Source organism: Rattus norvegicus, chromosome 13 (assembly GCF_021556685.1).
Source record: "Rattus norvegicus strain SHRSP/BbbUtx chromosome 13, alternate assembly SHRSP_T2T, whole genome shotgun sequence".
Taxonomy (NCBI): Eukaryota; Metazoa; Chordata; class Mammalia; order Rodentia; family Muridae; genus Rattus; species Rattus norvegicus.
This window is the reverse complement of record NC_141546.1, coordinates 40,814,089-40,832,954: the sequence shown is the minus strand read 5'-3', so window position 1 is coordinate 40,832,954 and position 18,866 is coordinate 40,814,089. Positions and strand designations below refer to the sequence as shown.

The window sequence follows — 18,866 nt, the reverse complement described above, 5'->3', positions numbered from 1 at the left end:
TGCAAACTAGCTTCTGTGAGTGAACTTATGTGCATGTGTCCTTGTACATGTGCATACATGCGTGTGTGTGCCTGTGTGTGAACATTTTCTTGCTTCAAACGTCTTTTTAAAAATTAATGGAATTAGTTCATCTCTGAAATTCTCTTTCTGGAATGCTGGTCTGTTTGCTTATTAAACACCGAGGTCAAACATTTAGAAGTCCAGGTAGTAGGCTCAAGATAGCAGAGACAGGAAGTGCTTGACATCAGAGAGCAAGCTCCTCTCTTAGAGAGATAAGGCTTCCTGTATGCCTTCTGATAAGTCAAGGAAGGCTACCATCCAGGCATCAGAGCAGGTCATGGAGAGTACTCCAGGGGTCCCTGTTGCCCTAAGAGCTTGAGAGCTATTGGAATTCACAGTGGTGGGTGAGTGGTATCCTTGGGTTTGGCAAGGTTAACCACAGGAAACTTTAAGTTAATTTGGAAGATGGCTGGTTATGCATTGGATCTTTATGCCCATAGAATACCTCAGTGGGGAGTTGGCTGTATGGGGACAAAGACTCTTTGAACCTATCAGATGCAGTGGGGTGATGCCTTCAACCAGGGTAAACTGCTTCCCAGACATAGATCACTGTCCTACCCATGATTGCTGTTGACGAGCTCCATCTTAGACCTCTGCCCACCATCTTTCTAGGAGCAAAGCGTTGAATAAGGCAAAGGTGTGGAAAGCACTTGTCATTCACACTGCAGTAGGCTCCTCCCTATGCTTTAGAATATCAGTCCCGTGTTTCACCTCATAGATGGTTACTGTTCCTCTCGTGTGCAGCTGCCTGTTTTCCAGTCCCAAAGCAAAGTGAAATCCCAGGGCCCCTTGTTTGGTTCAGAAGTCAAGAATGGCAAGAGAAAAGCCTGTGAGATGGGTCATCAGGTAAACGTACTTGCCAAGCCCGATATGACCCGAGTTTGGTCCTGGGACGCGTGTGGTGGAAGGAGGGAACCGACCTCCCCAAGTTGTCCTCTAACTTCCACGTATATACACAAAATGAAACAAATAAATGTAAAGTAAGGATGATGTTAAAGGGCAGCACATTAACACACAGGGGTGTTAGCCCCTGCAGGGTTCTGCAGGGTTCACATAGCCAGGAGGCTGGCCCAGTCCTTTCCTTCTCTTTCGCTTCCCAGTGTGCTGGGTTTTGCCTCTGAGCAGTTCAACAAATCGTCCTGAACGATGTGCACATACATCACCCTTCCTCATGTTCTGTCTTGTTGAGAACCACAGACAGTTTTATTAACATGAAGGAAAGGCAGAGTAACGAATGTGTCAGTGTTTCCTCGCTCACATTTTCCACAGAGAGGAAAACTTGGGGTGCTTGCCTTGTTCTAGATACCCCCACTAAAGACAGGTACTTTGAAGGAGGGAGATCATTAGGGTAACCCAGAAGGCCTGGGTTTCTTTAATATATAAGCCCACTCAAGATATACCAATAAATCAGCTTCCTGGAAAACCAGTAGCCTAGAAGAATGTGAAGGTTTTTTCCATTTATTTGTTTAATCTGACTTATGGCTTGCTTAGTTATTCTATTTTTTGACACATTTATGCATATGTGTTTGTGTACTTATCTATTGTTCATTGTCAGGATCTGCCTAAACTGGCATTTTTGGGTAATTTGCTTTTGTATGCTTGTGTGTGAGAGAGTTCATACTCACATTTGTGTGAGTATATGCACGCCCATGTACATGCAGAGGCCAGACAAGGAAGCTGGGAGTCCTCCTGCGTCCCTCTCTGCTTTCATGTCATGTGACATGGACAGCCAGCAACCCCCAGCTCTCCTCCTACTGAGATGTACAGAGACAAACCTGGGTTTTGATGATTTCTAAGGATTTGAACCCAGGTCCTAATGCTTGCCTAGCAAGTGTTCTGACCCATCCAAGCCATCTCCCAGACCCTTCTTCACCTGTAATATTTTAAATTCGAACCAGGCTTATAAATACTATGTGTTGATGATTATCTATTTTGATTGGGGGTGAATATATTTGAAGCTGGATCTAGCTGAGAGGTCACCAACCAAGGGAAAGCAAGAAAGACAACTGCCTATAACTTAGGAAAATATCTACTGTGGTCTACGGCTGATATATGAGGATGAAAAGTGCATCTCAGGGGCTGTTTGAAAGAGAAAATTACTTGCTTTAACTTTTCAGGCAAAGCAAATTATGCATATGTCCCTCCTGTAAGGCTATGCAAAATCAATGTTTGTAGAGAGCAGAACAGGGGCCCTAATAAATCACTCCTTTCAGAGAGAACTCTCCTACGCAGGGATTCCCCCTCCCCCGCCCCCGTTTTGGCTTTTTTTTTTTTTTTTTTTTAGATGAATGAAGAATTTTCTCCACAAATTATTAATTATTCCATCTTGGCTGCAGAACTCCGTTTCTTGTAGTTATGTAGGAGTCAGTGCTATTCAAACTGCCGCTTTTGATGAAGTAATCGTCCGCTTCTGGGGCCTCTTTTCAGCTGCCCTGGGCGTGCGTCCCATGTAAACGACTGCCAAATAGATTCTTTCGACATTCCAGCCAATTAAAATACATTTAAAGTGCAGCTGGTGGAAAGGCAAGCCGGGCGATCCCGATCGCGAGGAGAACTTCAGGGCAGTGAGATAGAAAAACAAACTTTGGGGCTCCCACAAGGCAGTGGAGAAGTCAGAAAAGGGAGCTACCTTTCCTGCTACCCTCCAACCAGACATGACACCTGGCTCCCCACCTTAGAAGACACCAAGGACGGAAGCCCGTTTGGGAGGGTGTGAGCTTTTCTCTCTCCCTGCTTGTGGAAGCTGAGTGCTGGCTGGTTGCCCGGTGTGGTACTGCATTCAAACACCCACAGAACACAGGCGTGTTTGTTAAGCAAGCCAGTGATCAAAAACTCCTACAGGAAGATCCGAGAATCCCCCCAGGAGCCCTCCTGGATAGCACTAGGACTTTGAATGGAATGAGACAGCACACAGGAGCAGGCTAACGCGGAGCAACCAGCTGGCCTGTCTGCTATGCCGTTTAGGTAAGGATAGAACTTTTCTTTGCTTCCCTTTTTTGTCCCACGGCATGTGGACTTTGACGTGGAGAATCATGGTTACTGTGCTCAGCAGGAGCAAAGCAGTGGTCTAGAGTTCTGATTTGCAGGTCTGTGTGAATTTTCTGGAGGACTCCTGAGGAGTCACTTAGTGCCTGTGGAGGCTGTGCCTGGGCTGCATTGGCACTCACCACCTTGCCTTTGCGCGTGGCTCCCTGCTATTTTCTTCCAGTGCTTGCTTCTCCAGAATCCAGGTGTGTGGGGTTTCCCAGTGAATTGCTTCCTCCTCGGAACCTGTAATTGCCGGTCGGTCTAATGCCTGTTTGAGTTTTAGTTTTCATTTCTTGTCGCTGTTGTCTCCTTCCTGTGCTACCAGCCCCACACCTGTACATTTGCTTGGGGTCTTTCCCCCTAAACTGATAGCCAATCACACCTAAGCACTTTGCTTTCCCAAAGAAGTGCTAAAATGTTTGGAAATGTCTTGTTAAATCCTGATTCTATTTTCTTCTTCTGGAGATATTCCTTAATGGGCTGATTTTCAATTCACCCTTTTCTTGGGCTTCAAGGAAACAGGTACAGCACAGATATCTTCGTGCTGCTGTTTGTACAGTCAGCCCCCCAGCTCGCCCAGGGGTCTGATGCTCGTGGCTAGTTTGTATAGCAGGGAGCACCAAGCAGATGTATAGTTGAGCCCTGGGCATCCATTCCTACCCACCAGTTGCCAGATGAAAGATGTTCAAGATCTTGACTGTTTTCCTATCTCTGGTTGTCATGGTTGGCCCATTCTGGCTTCGACTTTGTTCGCTGTGAACAAAGAACCTCGCACATTTCACGGTGAGGGATTGGGTTGCGGAGACCTGAGCTCTGTTAAATGTGCTTTATTAATCTCTAACGTGCCAGTAGCTCAGAGCCCATGCCAAGCAGAGACTTTCCAATTTTTTTGGAGCTATCTGCTGCCAAGATAAACGGCAGTTGGCCCGAGAGGGGTATTTTAAGGGATCTTGCAACAGCAAAGTTTTACCCATTAAGAGTGGCGTGAGTCAATGAAGGAAATATTGAATAGAAGAAATCTCAGGAAAAAACCTGACTCAGCTCTCTAGCCACTGAATGGACCCAGTGCAGAGTCTGTCCTCTAGTGGACACAGGACTCTGGCCTCCCTGTGGGCAGGCAATCGCTTCGCTATGTGTACACATAGAGCTCTGTTTATGATAGCGGTGCTGGGTGAATGGAGACAGGTGTGAACACAGATAGCTTCCCTGCCTGTGGCGATGTCAGGGCATAGAGGGAAAACATGGCTTCCTATGACCTGTGCCCATACCGTACAATGATTCCAGACCCCACCACCACACCCCCACACACGATGAGCTGGGAAGTGGCCTCAGAAGTCCATTTGGACCCAAATGCAACTTTGTGTTCAATAATGGGATGAGAGACCTTGGGCAATGGAGTGGCAAGGTGACCTATGGCTTGATTGGCAGGTCCCAGAGAGTGAATGGTCTCTCCAGACTCTAAGTTATTCACAAGCCAGAGCAGGATGAGAGGTGCCATGCTGGTTCCTGGAAGGTGGGGGTGGAGAAAGTCATATATTCCTGGGAGACTCTGTTTTTAGACATACATTACATATGTGGGTACTTCTTGAAAATAGTGTTTTTTATTAATTCTTGAGTATTTCATATAAGCATGCAGTGCACCTCTGTTCCTTCTTTTAGGGTCCTCTGAGATCCACCCTTGTGTTCTCTCTCTCCTCCCAAACACACATATTCTTTTCCCCCCTAAGACAGGGTTTCACTGTGGTCCTGGAACTCACTCTGTAGACAAGGTTGGCCTTGAACTCAGAGACCTGCCTGCCTCTGCCTCCTGAGTGCTTGGATTAAAGTGTGTGCCACTACTGCCCGACTCTCACATATCTACTTTAGAAGAAGAGATCCTATTTATTTTGTGTATATTGCTCTGTTTTGCCTGCACATAGTACGTGTACCACGTGTATGCCTAGTGCCTACAGGGCTCAGAAGAAGGCATCGGATCCCCTGGAACTGGACTTAGGGATGGTTGTGGGTACTGGAAATTGAATCTACAAGAGCTCTTGGATACTAATGCTCTTAGTCACTGTGCCAATGCTCTAGCCACCAGCGCTTTCTCTCTCTAAAACGTAAGCTACCAGATTCAGGTTGAACTACTCATAAGCTCATGGAAGTGGAACTGGGGGCCACACTTTCGAAAACAACATCCCACACATACACATATAGGCACACACACACACACACACACACACACACACACATACACATATACATACACACATATTCACACATACACACATGTACACATACACACATGTATGTGTACACACACATATACATATAGGCACATACACACATACACATATACATATACACACATAACACACATATACACACGTACACACACATAAACACATGTATGCATACACACATACCCAATTATACATATATATATCACATACACACATACACATATACATACACACATATTCACACATACACACATATACACATAAACACATGTATGCATACACACATACCCAATTATACATATATATATATCACACACACACACATACACATATACATACACACATATTCACACATACATACATATACACATACACACATGTATGTGTACACACACATATACATATAGGCACATACACACATATACACACGTACACACACATAAACACATGTATGCATACACACATACCCAATTATACATATATATATCACATACACACACATATACATACACACATATTCACACATACACACATATACACATACACACATGTATGTGTACACACACATATACATATAGGCACATACACACATGCACATATACATATACACACATAACACACATATACACACGTACACACATAAACACATGTATGCATACACACATACCCAATTATACATATATATATATCACATACACACACACACATATACATACACACATATTCACACATACACACATATAAACATACACACATATATGTGTACACACACATATACCTATAGGCACATACACACATACACATATACATATACACACATAACACACATATACACACGTACACACACATAAACACATGTATGCATACACACATACCCAATTACACATGTATATATCACATACACACACACACACACACACACACACACGACTCAAGTCTTCCTCCTCCTCCCCCAAAAAGCCATTATCTGCCACTAGCTCCTCAGTTGGGATCAGTCCTCCTGGGTCTTCCACCCTTCCATGTTGGAGTCTTGTACTGATTGTCTTGATCTTGTATAGATCTTGTGCAGGCAAATACAGCTGTTGTAAATTGATGAGTACAGTGATTCTAACATGTCCAGAAGACAATTCCAGTCTGGTCCTTCCCAACCTTTGGCCCTGACCATCTTTTTAGTCCTCCGTCCTGGATGGTCCATGAGCCTTTGGGTAGGGAGTGATGTATAGATGTCCAATTTATGGCTGAGCACGCTACAGATACATTTCTCTACTGGCAGGGACTTCTGCCAGGATTGCTATGCCAGAACCTGGCTGGGAGCTGGGAGCTGGGAGCTGGGAGCTGGGAGCTGGGAGCTGGGAGCTGGGAGCTGGGAGCTGGGAGCTGGGAGCTGGGAGCTGGGAGCTGGGAGCTGGGAGCTGGGAGCTGGGAGCTGGGAGCTGGGAGCTGGGAGCTGGGAGCTGGGAGCTGGGAGCTGGGAGCTGGGAGCTGGGAGCTGGGAGCTGGGAGCTGGGAGCTGGGAGCTGGGAGCTGGGAGCTGGGAGGAGCTCCACCCATCTTTCTGAAGAAGGGACCAAGACACAATGATTTTACTAATATATTTGAACAGTGATAAGGAGGATCAAGAGAAAGATAGAGCTTCGATCCGAGGCAGGTGCTTTTATTTTCTTTAAGTCAAGTCCAGTCTCCTTCCTGTAGTACAGGGGTTGACAAGTTACAAATCAGGCTAAAACCTGCCCCCTGTGTTTCTGTGTGGATAAAGTTTTATTGGAAGACAGCCACACCTGTTTGTTGACTTCCTGTCTGTGGCTACCTCTGAGCTGTTTTAGCAGAGTTGAATCATAATGGTCACACAGATCTTAGAGTACTTACTAACTGCAGGAAGGGTCGGAGAAACTAGGCATAGAGAATTGTGCTTCTCAAACTGCTTGTGAACTAGAATAAGTCTTGTTTTGAATTTCTATTCTGTGGTGTGCAGAGGAGGGTCATTTTTATAAAATGTGATTCAAATATTGTTTCAATATTGTGGTTCTGTGAAATCTATGAGCTCGCTCCCTCCTCTCCCCCCTCCCTCCCTCCCCCTGTATGCACAAATGTATGAGCTCATGCATGTACAGTGCTCAAGTGAGGGGTTCTAGGAATTGAATCTTGGATGATGTTCCTGAGGTATTTTCTATCTTTTAAAATTTGAGACAGAGTCTCTCACTGGCTTGGTACTTTATCACTACAGAGAGCTTCCAGGGGTCTGCCTATTTCTGTCTCTTGTTTTATTGTCACTAGGGTTACAGACGCTTGTCCTATCACGGCACTGACTTTTTATACAGTGCTTGGTTTGAAAATGAAATGTCCCCCATGATGGACTGAATCCCCTTCCCTAACTTGTATTCTGTTGGGTTATTTTATTCCAGTAGCAGAAACTTTCTGGGGGATCAGCATTCATGTCCTCACCCTTGGGAAGTGAACTCTACCCTATGAGCTGACTCCCCAGTCTGGGAATATTCGTTCTTAGTTTTTGCACTGATCTAGTAGTCAACGGCAAGTTGTGTAGAGAGTGGCATAAGTGTGTGCTAGCTTAGAGCAAGTCTGGGCTCTGCTCAATATCCCGCTGTCACTGTCCCAAGTCATGTTCTTCCTTACACCAAGGAATAGATTCCCTTTGGAGCCTTAGCCATTGACATTTGCTCTGCCTGGAGGTCTTTTTGTGGGTTTCTTCCTTTCCTCCATATCTCTGTCAAAATTGACTTCATGGGGCAGGGGCAATGTCTCAGTCACTGAAGTGGCTGCAATCACGAGGACCTGAGTTCGGATTCCCAAACCAACACAGAAAACAAACAAACAAACAAAAAAACTGGAAGTAGTGGTACTACTTATAAATCCAGTGCTGGGGCCCTGGATACTGGCATCCCTGAGGTCCAATGACCAGTCAGCATAGACTGCTTGGCGAGTTCTTGGACAGTGGAAGACCCTGTTTCCAAATACAAGGTGGTTGACATCTTATTAATAACATCTGGTTAATAACACACAGTTAGTCCCACAAACACACACATGCACATACATGTGCACACACAAGTACACACACACACTTATACATATAAGTACACATATATGAACACACACATTCATAGCATCAATTAGGCTTTTTGGCCACTTCATCTCAAATTTTTCTCTTATCTCACAGTTATTCCTTTTAACGTGTATCTATTTTTGTATGTTTGTATTGCGAGGAACCAGTTGTGCCATGGCAGGTATGTGGAGGTCAGAGGACAATATGTGGGAGTTGATTCTTTCCTGGGAATCGAACTTGGGCTGTCAGGCTTGGCAGCAAGCACCTCTATTCACTGAGCCAGATAGTTGGCCCTCCTGTCAGCTCTTCTCCCTGTACTTGTTACTCCCAATGCTCCCCTTGTTACCACTCCCTTTGCTACTTCCTTATCTCTCTGGTCCACATTTCTCTGTTTCAGTCTGATTAAGTAATGGACACCACGATCCCTTTGGGCTGGTTTAAGTAGAGGGAAAGGTTTTCTAACTGGTTTTAGGTGGCATATGAAGTCTCACAGAAAGAGCCCGGCACTGGGCAGAACTCCAAGGGAAGGCCTGGGAACAAGGTGATAGAATCTCCCAGTGTGTCTGGGTTGGGACCGCGGATGTCACACAGCCAGCTCTGGGGCCCTTCTGACTTTGCATTCTTCTCTTCCACGAAGGTAAATGCTTCTTCACAGCAAGAGGAGCTCTTGCTGAGGGGCTGGGCAGACAGAGCACAGAGTGTGACCTTGGTACTATTTAAAGAAGTCTACATGGTTCATTTGACTGAAGGCCTCACCTGCAAAGCAGTATCAGCAGGGGAAGATGGGGCCTGTGAGAGATGAGGCTTTTAGGACATCCTGAAGGTACTGGTGGAATAGCCCCAAAGTGTCTCTCTCCTTCCTGTCCCTACCCACTCCTTCCCTCTTTTCCTCATTTCTTTTCTCTCACTCTCTCCCTCTTTTCTTCTCTGTTTTCTCCTACCCTCCTCTTTCTCTCAATCTCTCCTTCTTTCCATTCCCCTTCTCTCCTCTCTTTCTTTGTCCCTTTTTCTCTTCTCTCTGTCCTGCTTCTCCTCCTCCCTTCCCCTTTTCCTGCTCCCCTCCCCCTCCTCCCTCCCTCCTCCCCTTCTGCTCCTCCCCCTCCTTTTGCTCCTCCCCATCTTCGCATTCTTTCTCCTCTTTTCTCCCCCCCTTTCTCCCACTTCTTTCTTTCCATCTCTCCCTCTTCTTCCCTCTCTGCAAACCTGTCAGATAAATAAATAAATAAGTTATTTCCCTCTGCTGTTCTGTCACAGCAAACAGAAGGCTGCACGGCTGTGTGGAGTCTGCCTTCTGACCCTCTAAGGCTACTCTAGGGTCTCCTGGATAAAATGGGCATCACTACAGAACTTAGTCTACAAAGAGTTGGGCAACACTGGCCTCAATATCTTTACCTGGTAGGCCAGCAGCACCCGGAGTCTCAGAGGTCAACAGAAACAGGAACATCAACAAGAAAGTTGGGAGTTTGGGCTATAGAGCAAGACCCCGCCTCAAGAAAACAAAAAACAAGAGTGAAAAGCACCCCCTTCAATGAAATCCTAACAATAAAAAAAAGATTAAACTCAACCCTGACATCTTAGTGTCTTTCAGTCTAGTTTCGGTCGTCTTCCCTGTCTCCTCCTCTGCTGGGAGGCAGCCCTTAGGGAAGGGAAGGGACACTTGCCACTCCTTCACCACCCCAGAGCAGAGCTCAGGTCAGTGTCTGACATGTGAGTCCATGCATACTGCATTTACTTTGTTATTTTATTACTCCTGGCACAATTTCACATACATGTACAATGCTCACAATATCACATATATGTAGAATGTTCACAATTTCTCATACGTGTAGAATGTTCTAAGTCCTCCCCTTATGCCTCTTTCCTCCATTCCCTCTCCCATTAAGCCTCCCTGCCTTCACAAGTACCCCTCCCATTCCACATCTTTTGTATGTGACCCACTGCCATTAATTAGAGGTGCCTGCATGACCATGGGGTTATTTAGGACTTATTTACTTGAGAAGGGTATTTGTCAGTGGCTACTACTATGGTGGAATATAACTGCCCCCCCCCAGCAACTGTTAACAGCTTATACCTCCACAGGGAGAAGGAGGGCCTCGTGAGCCCCTCCCCCATCTATGGTGATGATGGAATTCTGGGGGGGGGGGGGGTGGTCTTGTTCTCATCTTATCCATGAAGCCAGGGCATGCACTGTGGACTCTGTTACCGTGGAAGCATGCATTGGTGACTAGCATGCTCCACAGAGGTCTATAATTTACAAAAGGTTCTACCCAAAAGGATTTATATGAACCATTCGGCCTGAGAAAGGTCTCGGGTAAGAAATGCTCTTATAGTCACTAGGTTCATCTGGGAAATGTATCTTGGCCTTCTAAGTTGAAATCTATCCACCTAGGTGAAGTTAATCACTCTGCTCATGGAAAGGCCACTCAGGGTGCTAGGCGACGTCATCATTTTCTGGAGGCTAATTATAAACCCTGCACTACACCAAGCGCTATACACGTAAGTTGTCCTATTTACTCTACGCAAGATCATAGATGGAGCACGAATTGGTATTTATAAGAAGGAAGAAGAGATCCCACCTGGCCAGATAGCTTCCCTAAGTATGTGGTGGAGGGAGATTTAATCCTGGGAACTCCCAAGCCCCAGAGTCTAAGCTCTTAACCTAGCTTAACACCCCTTTTAATTTATTGTTCCGGATGTTGGCCAGTCACCTGAGACTTCCCCTTTACTTTCCAGCCTAGTGATGTTAATCTACTGCCTTAATCTACTTCATACCTTAGCAAGGTGCAGCCCAGTCATACAGGCTGAAGTTGCCAAACAGGGCACTGGTGACCCCTGATGACCCTGCTGATACTGGCAAGGAATGTTTGAATCTGTAAGTCAGGTTCTAGAAGAAGTGGGAGGGAACTCAATTTTAAACAATTAAATGTCTGTCAGCATTGTGGACTCTAGAACACCCCTCTCATAATTCGACCACCTTGTCCTTGTGCTGGATGTTCGATAAAAACCTACAAGTCTCTGGGTTCTATTTGGTTGAAATTCTAATTGCATGACTTCCATTAAACTCAGCAGTGTTGATGATACTGCTAAGGTATTGTGACTAACTTTTCCCTACTCTCTCTTTGTTGAGTGGATGGCAAAAAGCAACATGTCCCATATACCCTGCTATGCTGCTTGCTTTTTCAAGGGGCGTTAAGAAAATTTGGAATGGTAGATAGTTTTCCTTTTATAAGTTCATGCGATCTGGTAATTAAGTAAAGCAAAAGTTCAACTGATTTAGTTTTATGAGCCGCGTAGGTCACCTTCTTAATCAGTCTTCTTTTGCTTTTATAATAGTCCAGCCCCGTAAGTCAGGCAGGGCAGGATTCTACACAAGAGAAAGGAGGACTTTTTCACATCTTTGTTTCATTCTTACATGTGGACCAAGAAGTTCTATATTGATGTATTGACCAAGATCTTCTGTATTGATCAAGACCTCAGAGAAGGGTGAGGAGTGAGGTTCTGAACCTGCATTTTCCTGATGATCCCAGTGAGTTCTGACTATTGGTTTATTGACTGTATGTTGTCTTACTTTACCGTCATTGTATTCTGCCTCTATGGTCCTTTTGGGATCCAATCCTGACCTGTCTTTAACAAGGCCAGTGGCACAACCTAAAGGAGGCTCAGGGCTGAGGAGATGGCTCAGCTGGTAAAGGGCTTGCCGTGGAGGCAGGAGGACCTGAGCCTGATACCCAGAATCCACTCATAGAGCTGAATGTGATTTGAAATTCTAATCCTGGTACTAGAGTGGTGGAGGCTGGAGGATTCCTGGGACTCACTGGGCAGTCAACCTTGGCTGTTCATTGATGTCCAAGCCCATGGGAAAGTCTGTCTCAGAAAACAAGATGAATAACTCCTGAGGAAGGGTACCAGAGATATTTCTCTAGCTTGTACATGTATGTATGTTCATGCACAGGTATGCACACATGTTCACACAAGCATGCACCAATCAATATACACATGTACACACTCACACACAAAGGAAAAGATTCCAGTTAAGACACTGACAGTTATAAGAAAGCAAAGACCATGAAGGGGGTACAAATAAAGGCAGCTGCCAGAGTAGGGAAAAATTGACTGCGTGATAATCAGCAGAACTGCCACTGGTCCTTTGGTGATAGGACGACAGGAATTGATCTGGATGAGGTGAGCTGGAGAGAGGATGAGCAGGGGCAGTCCTGATATGGCATTATTCTGATGCTCCAACAGTGTCATAATTGTTGAAAACAAACCGAGTCTTCATTTTTAAAGTTTTAAAAATTATTCAGAACCTAGAAATGATAGCTTCAGGTGAAATCTGCACATGTGAAATGCTGTCACCAGTGGGAAAAAGTGATAAAAATATTTTGTAAATAGACAAAAATATATGGAAACACCAACCAAGCCCTCAAAACTGCTGGGTTTTCATTTCTAATGTGTGTTTGGTCTAAGTGCTTACTGTGGTCTTAGGAGAACAAATCCGGTTTCTGTTTTCTTGAAATCCTGGTTACAGAGCAGTGATGCTTGTGTGTGTGTGTGTCTGTGTGTGTGTGTGTGTGTGTGTGTGTGTGTGTGTGTGTTGTGTGAGTATCTGTGTGAGTATACATGTGTGTGCTCCTGTGTGTATGTACATAGGTGGCTGTGTGTGCATGTGTGTGAACATGTGGATGACAGAGGTTAGCCTCCAGTGTCCATCTTATGTTTGAGACAGGGTCTCTCCCTGGCCCAGAACTCATTAAGAATGAATGCTATGCTGGCTGGCCAGCAGGCCACAGGGAACTTCTTGCCTCTACAAATCCCTGTGTCCAGCTTTTTAACCTGATTCTGAGTATCCACACTTAGCTCCCCTTGATAGTACAGCAGCCTCTCTGCCCACTGAGCCATCACCAGTCCCATGGTGGTCATCCTTGACACCTGTGTTTGTGTATTCAGACAAGCATCCTCTTTTGTTTTATTGCACCCACCTAAACCTGCCAGACCTCCCCGCTTCAAGGCCCCTTCCCACACTTCATTTAAGAGACTGTCCTAACAGGATATCCCCAAGCACCCCGAGAAGAGCCTGTGTAAACACCACTTGTAGTGAGCACGAGGAATGGCCCCCAGGGCTCCAAAGAGACACGCTTTAATTAAGTTACATTTCTGACTTTAATTATTGTCTAGACTGGGATGTTTACAAGCCTGTAGATGCTCAGCGAGACAGGCGCTCAGCTTTTCTTTATCTAGGAGGAGTCCACACAGAGGTGCAGAGAACTCAAAGGCCTGTATGTCAAGATGCAGATCTCCATGATGAAGCATGCTATTTGGAAACTGACAGAGACGTGCTCTCCCCTCATTGCATAGGGAAGGTTACTGCAAGGAGCAAAGGTGAATAACACATATGCACATGCTTACATGCTTACATGTACACGCTCCCATGTAAATTCACACATGTGCAGTATACATGCACATGTGCATATACAAAGAGATGCACATACACATTTGTTCTTACATGTGGATACTAACATACATGCCTACACACACACACACTCACACCCATACATGAACACATGCACACACATATATACTCACGTATGCACACACATGCATATGCAAAGATGTATATATGCACACATGGAGACACCATTTAGCTGAAGGTTCTGATATGTTCTTCATGGACTATGGCTTCTTTTCATCAACTCTGATTTATAGCACTTAAGTGTATATTTGTGTGTGTGTGTGTGTGTGTGTGTGTGTATGTGTACAAAGTGTTAGTAGTGACGTTTCTAGAAGCAGTGAAAAACGCTGCAAGTTTTAGGGAGAGGAATAAAAGATAGTAGGATCCCTTCTATGTCTGGATACACTCAGATATCGAGAGTCTCATTGCTTTGCTTTCATGGAGGAGCTATAACAACAAAGAAGAAACTGACAGAGACGTGCAAATGTAATGGGAAGAATCTGCTTGAATTGTGCAGGAAATTCATTTATTGATTCACCTATTCCTTATTCACAAATAAGCATTGTCCAGAGATACAGGTTAGGGCCAGTGAGGTGGCTCAGCAGGTGATGGCCCTCACCGGAAGTTGATCCCTTGGGTCCACATCATGGACAGAGGGTAATGGCTCCTGAACGTTGTCCTCCAACTTTCACATGTGCACACACACGCTCATGTACAAGTGCATGCACATACACGCATGCACACATGCACATGTACTCATGAATTCACATATGTATGTGTACACGCACTAAATCTACAACAGAAATTAAATGCAGACAAGAAGCTGCTAGGACGGCTAGAAGGGCAAGGCTATCCTTCTCATCTCAAGCCAGCATGACTGAAGCCTGGGGCTGCCTGTCATCGACAGGTTATAGGAGAACAAGCATACACACCCAAGCAGCACTCTTTTGAGGACTTTACGCTCTTTTATTTAAATATACCCTTTGTGTGGACCGACCAATGCCATGAGACTAAGCGCAGGTCTTAGTGTGAAGAGTGGTGTATTACAGCAGAAACTGGATTCTCCTGCCAACTAGCCTCGCTTTGAAAGTCAGTATTTGCTACAAAGTGGCCCTACCATCGGCCATGGGTGGGAGAATGAGCAGCCTTTGTGAGAAGCAGGTCTAGTCTCTGAAGCAGTGTGGATAGCTTCTGTCTTTGAGTAAAGGCATAGAGGCCAAGGCACAGTAGCCCCTGCAGAGTTCTGCTGTAGGTACCAGGTATGACTCTTTCAGTCCCCAAGACTCTAGGTAGATGCGTATGGCTAAGTCTGAGCATGGGTCATGTGCCCCGCCATACCCATTGAGGAATCCCTGCAAAGAACAGGGTAGGTGGATGATGGGTGGTGCACACTTTCAGCCAGTACACTCACCACGTATTCTGCTATTCCAACTGCTTGCTTTGTTTTCATGAGTCAGAGCCAAATTGGCTTCATCTGATCTTTTGTGTTCTCAATCTTCAGCATGACCTGTCTCCTGGGATTATAGTCTCCAGCGTGCAGAAACCATGGTTTATGTGCAGCTACTTTGCAGCTTCTGATGAACCTTAAATATGGGTTTACAGCGTGTGTTTTAGAATTGCACATGATTGTCTGAGGTGCCCCAGGGATGGTTATCAGTTCTCCACCTCCCACATGTGGGTTCTGCACTGCCGGTTTCAAACCTTACGTGCGGTTTCCCTTCTGGTGGGCTGGGGATGCCCCAGGAGAGAGGACGGGTTGCTCTGTTTGGCTTTAAGCCGACTCAGATGAAGGGTGGGGTACGTGGAGCTGGATGGACTCCGTTATGCCAGGCACAGCCTGGCCTAGTCATGTCGTTAGCCTTGCCCCAACACATCTGTCAACACTGCCTTTGTCTGGAGCCTCCGTGCTGCTTAAATTAGTTTCTCTTAGAGCTCATCTTATCCATCAGGGTCCTATGGAGTTTTGGGTTCTTTCCCTTGTTTATCACCAGAGGCCAGAACCGGTTGTCTTTTCTGAGTTACTAACCTCCAGAGGGATGGATGGAATCTCCCAAATAGTTGAGCTCTGACTCAGAGCCGCATGCTCGCTCCTTCAGTCAGCCACAGCTCCCTCCACACAACCCCTGCCTTTCAAAGCACCCAGACGGCTGCATGCAGCAAAAGTCTCCTTCATTGCCCACTTGAGGGCAGAGGATAGGGTTCTGGATTTCATACAAAGAGAAAAATGGAAGCAAAACTGTCTAGAGGAATGAACAGGACTAAGGGGCAGAGGATGGGCAAGATGGATAACGTATGAAAATGTCCTCCTTCCCCACACTCCCATGTGCAGTGGATTGGCATATATAATTAAAATACACACAGAGAGGCAGAGAGAGCATCAGTTTTTGAGTCCTGCCTTAGGTTCTTTTTTTCCCCCATCTTTATTAACTTGAGTATTTCTTATTTACATTTCAATTGTTATTCCCCTTCCTGGTTTCCGGGCCAACATCCCCCTAACCCCCCCCTCCCCTTCTCTATGGGTGTTCCCCTCCCCATCCTCCCCCTATTACTGCCCTCCCCCCAACAATCACGTTGACTGGGGGTTCAGTCTTGGCAGGACCAAGGGCTTCCCCTTCCACTGGTGATCTTACTAGGATATTCATTGCTACCTATGAGGTCAGAGTCCAGGGTCAGTCCATGTATAGTCTTTGGGTAGTGGCTTAGTCCCTGGAAGCTCTGGTTGCTTGGCATTGTTGTTCATAGGGGTCTCAAGCCCCTTCAAGCTCTTTCAGTCCTTTCCCTGATTCCTTCAACGGGGGTCCCGTTCTCAGTTCAGTGGTTTGCTGCTGGCATTCACCTATGTATTTGCCATATTCTGGCTGTGTCTCTCAGGAGAGATCTACATCCGGTTCCTGTCAGCCTGCACTTCTTTGCTTCATCCATCTTATCTAGATTGGTGGCTGTATATGTATGGGCCACATGTAGGGCAGGCTCTGAATGGGTGTTCCTTCTGCCTCTGTTCTAAACTTTGCCTCCCAAGGGTATTCTTGTCCCCCTTTTAAAGAAGGAGTGAAGCACTCACATTTTGGTCATCCTTCTTGAGTTTCACATGTTCTATGAATCTAGGGTAATCGAGCATTTGGGCTAATATTTACTTACCAATGAGTGCATACCATGTGTATTTTTCTGTGATTGGGTTACCTCACGCAGGATATTTTCCAGTTCCATCTATTTGCCTATGAACTTCATAAAACCATTGTTTTTGATAGTGGAGTAGTAGTCCATTGTGTAGATGTACCACATTTTCTGTATCCATTCCTCTGTTGAAGGGCATCTGGGTTCTTTCCAGCTTCTGGCTATTATAAATAAGGCTGCTATGAACATGGTGAAGCATGTGTCCTTGTTATTTGTTGGAGCATCTTTTGGGTATATGCCCAAGAGAGGTATAGCTGGGTCCTCAGGTAGTTTGCCTTAGATTCTTAACTGTGGCTCCACTGACTATAATATGTCTTGAATTTTCTGACTATGAGGGTTTCCATCATTTGTATTTGGAAAGTTCATGTTATTTCCCTAAGGGGCTGAAGGAAAAATGGCTAAAATTAGTGTAAGTGTTGGTGTAAGTAACACTGTATTGCTGTTTGCAATGGTGGGGTGCTATGGGACTTTGGTCATTGTCTTTGATTGAATGGAAAATCCATATATGTTTCATTCGATGTCTTATTTGTTCTTTGTTTTGTACATGTGTGTCTGAGTGTGTGTATGTGCACCACGTGTTTGCAGGTGTCCATAGGATCCACAAGAGAGCCAAATCCCCTGAAACTGGAGTTATAGGTAGCTGAGAGCTGCCCAGTGTGGGTTCTAGGAACTGAAAAAAGGTTCTGTGAAAGAGTAGTAGACTCTCTTAACCACTGAGCCATCGCTCCAGCCACAGGTAATCAACATGGCGTGTTAGGACAATAGTTTATCTTGATTATCAGTTTGACTCGATCTAGAATCACTTAATAGGCTAATCTCTGGGTGTGCCTATATGAGGGAGTTCCCACTTTGGTTAATTGAGTTGAAAAGACCCACCCTCAATAGGGGCAGCACCATCCTGAGGGCTGAGATCCTGAAGTGGATAGAGAGTGATCTGAGCATAGCATCCATGTCTCTCTGCTTCCTGGCAGCCGGAGCAACATGACTTACTACCTCTCACTCCACATTACAGACTGTCCCCTCAAACTGCGACCAAGGAAACCCCAAAATGGCATTGCTATGACAAAAATAACTATTGCAGTTAATGGCTGGCCAAGGTGTGTAGCCAGCCACCTTCTCCTCATCCCCAATAGCACGCACACAACCCTGGGGCAGCAACCTTGTTCGTACTTATTATAGGGCATAGAGGGAGAAGGGAGATGACAAGGGTCACAATACGTTTTGTTGTGCCATGTCCAGGCAGACAGAGTTGCTTTGTGATAGTGAAGGTGACGATGGGAGAAGTGGGTGGGGGAAGATCCTAATCTAAGGAACAGTAAAAGACATCTCTAATTGTGAAGTTTTCAATACAATTCTTCTGTTTAAGAGTCTGGGCTGACAGTGGGACCCCTGTACTTGGTACATTGTTGGTTAATAATGAGCCTTTGCTCCATTAAGACAAGGGTCTACACATGCCATCTCGGCCAGAAAGAGGAAACACTGATAATAGAAGTGTGTGGAAGGAGAGAACTGTGCAACTTGATAGGTTATTTGTTTTTAAATATTTTAAGGCTTCGGAGTTTTCTCTCTTGAGCACACTAGGAAAGTATCCTCTTTTCCACGTTGTAGACTTGCTGTGTGAGATTTTTGTCTTGTTTGAGACAAGATCTCACATGTCTAGGCTGGTGTCAAATTCATTGAATAGTTGAGGATGATCTTGACCTTCTGATCCTTCTTTTTCCACCTCTCAAGTGCTATGGCTGCAGTCCACCATGTTTGGTTTGCACAGCACTGGCAGTGAAACCCCAGGCTGCATGCATGCAGGGCAAGCATTCTACCAACTTAGCCACCTCCCATCCCTCCTACATGTGTTGTTATGTGTGTTTCCTTTAGTACA

General features: G+C 45.4%; 1 protein-coding gene across 2 annotated transcripts in view; it reads left to right on the top strand.

Moving 5' to 3' along the window:
- The first annotated feature begins 2,590 nt into the window (after positions 1-2,590).
- Positions 2,591-18,866, top strand: part of Nckap5 (NCK-associated protein 5) — a 901,285-nt gene continuing 885,009 nt past the window's right edge. For both annotated transcript variants that reach the window (XM_087581938.1, XM_087581942.1), the window contains exon 1: positions 2,591-3,024. The gene's annotated coding sequence lies outside the window, so the exon portion shown is untranslated. The remainder of the gene's footprint in view (positions 3,025-18,866) is intronic.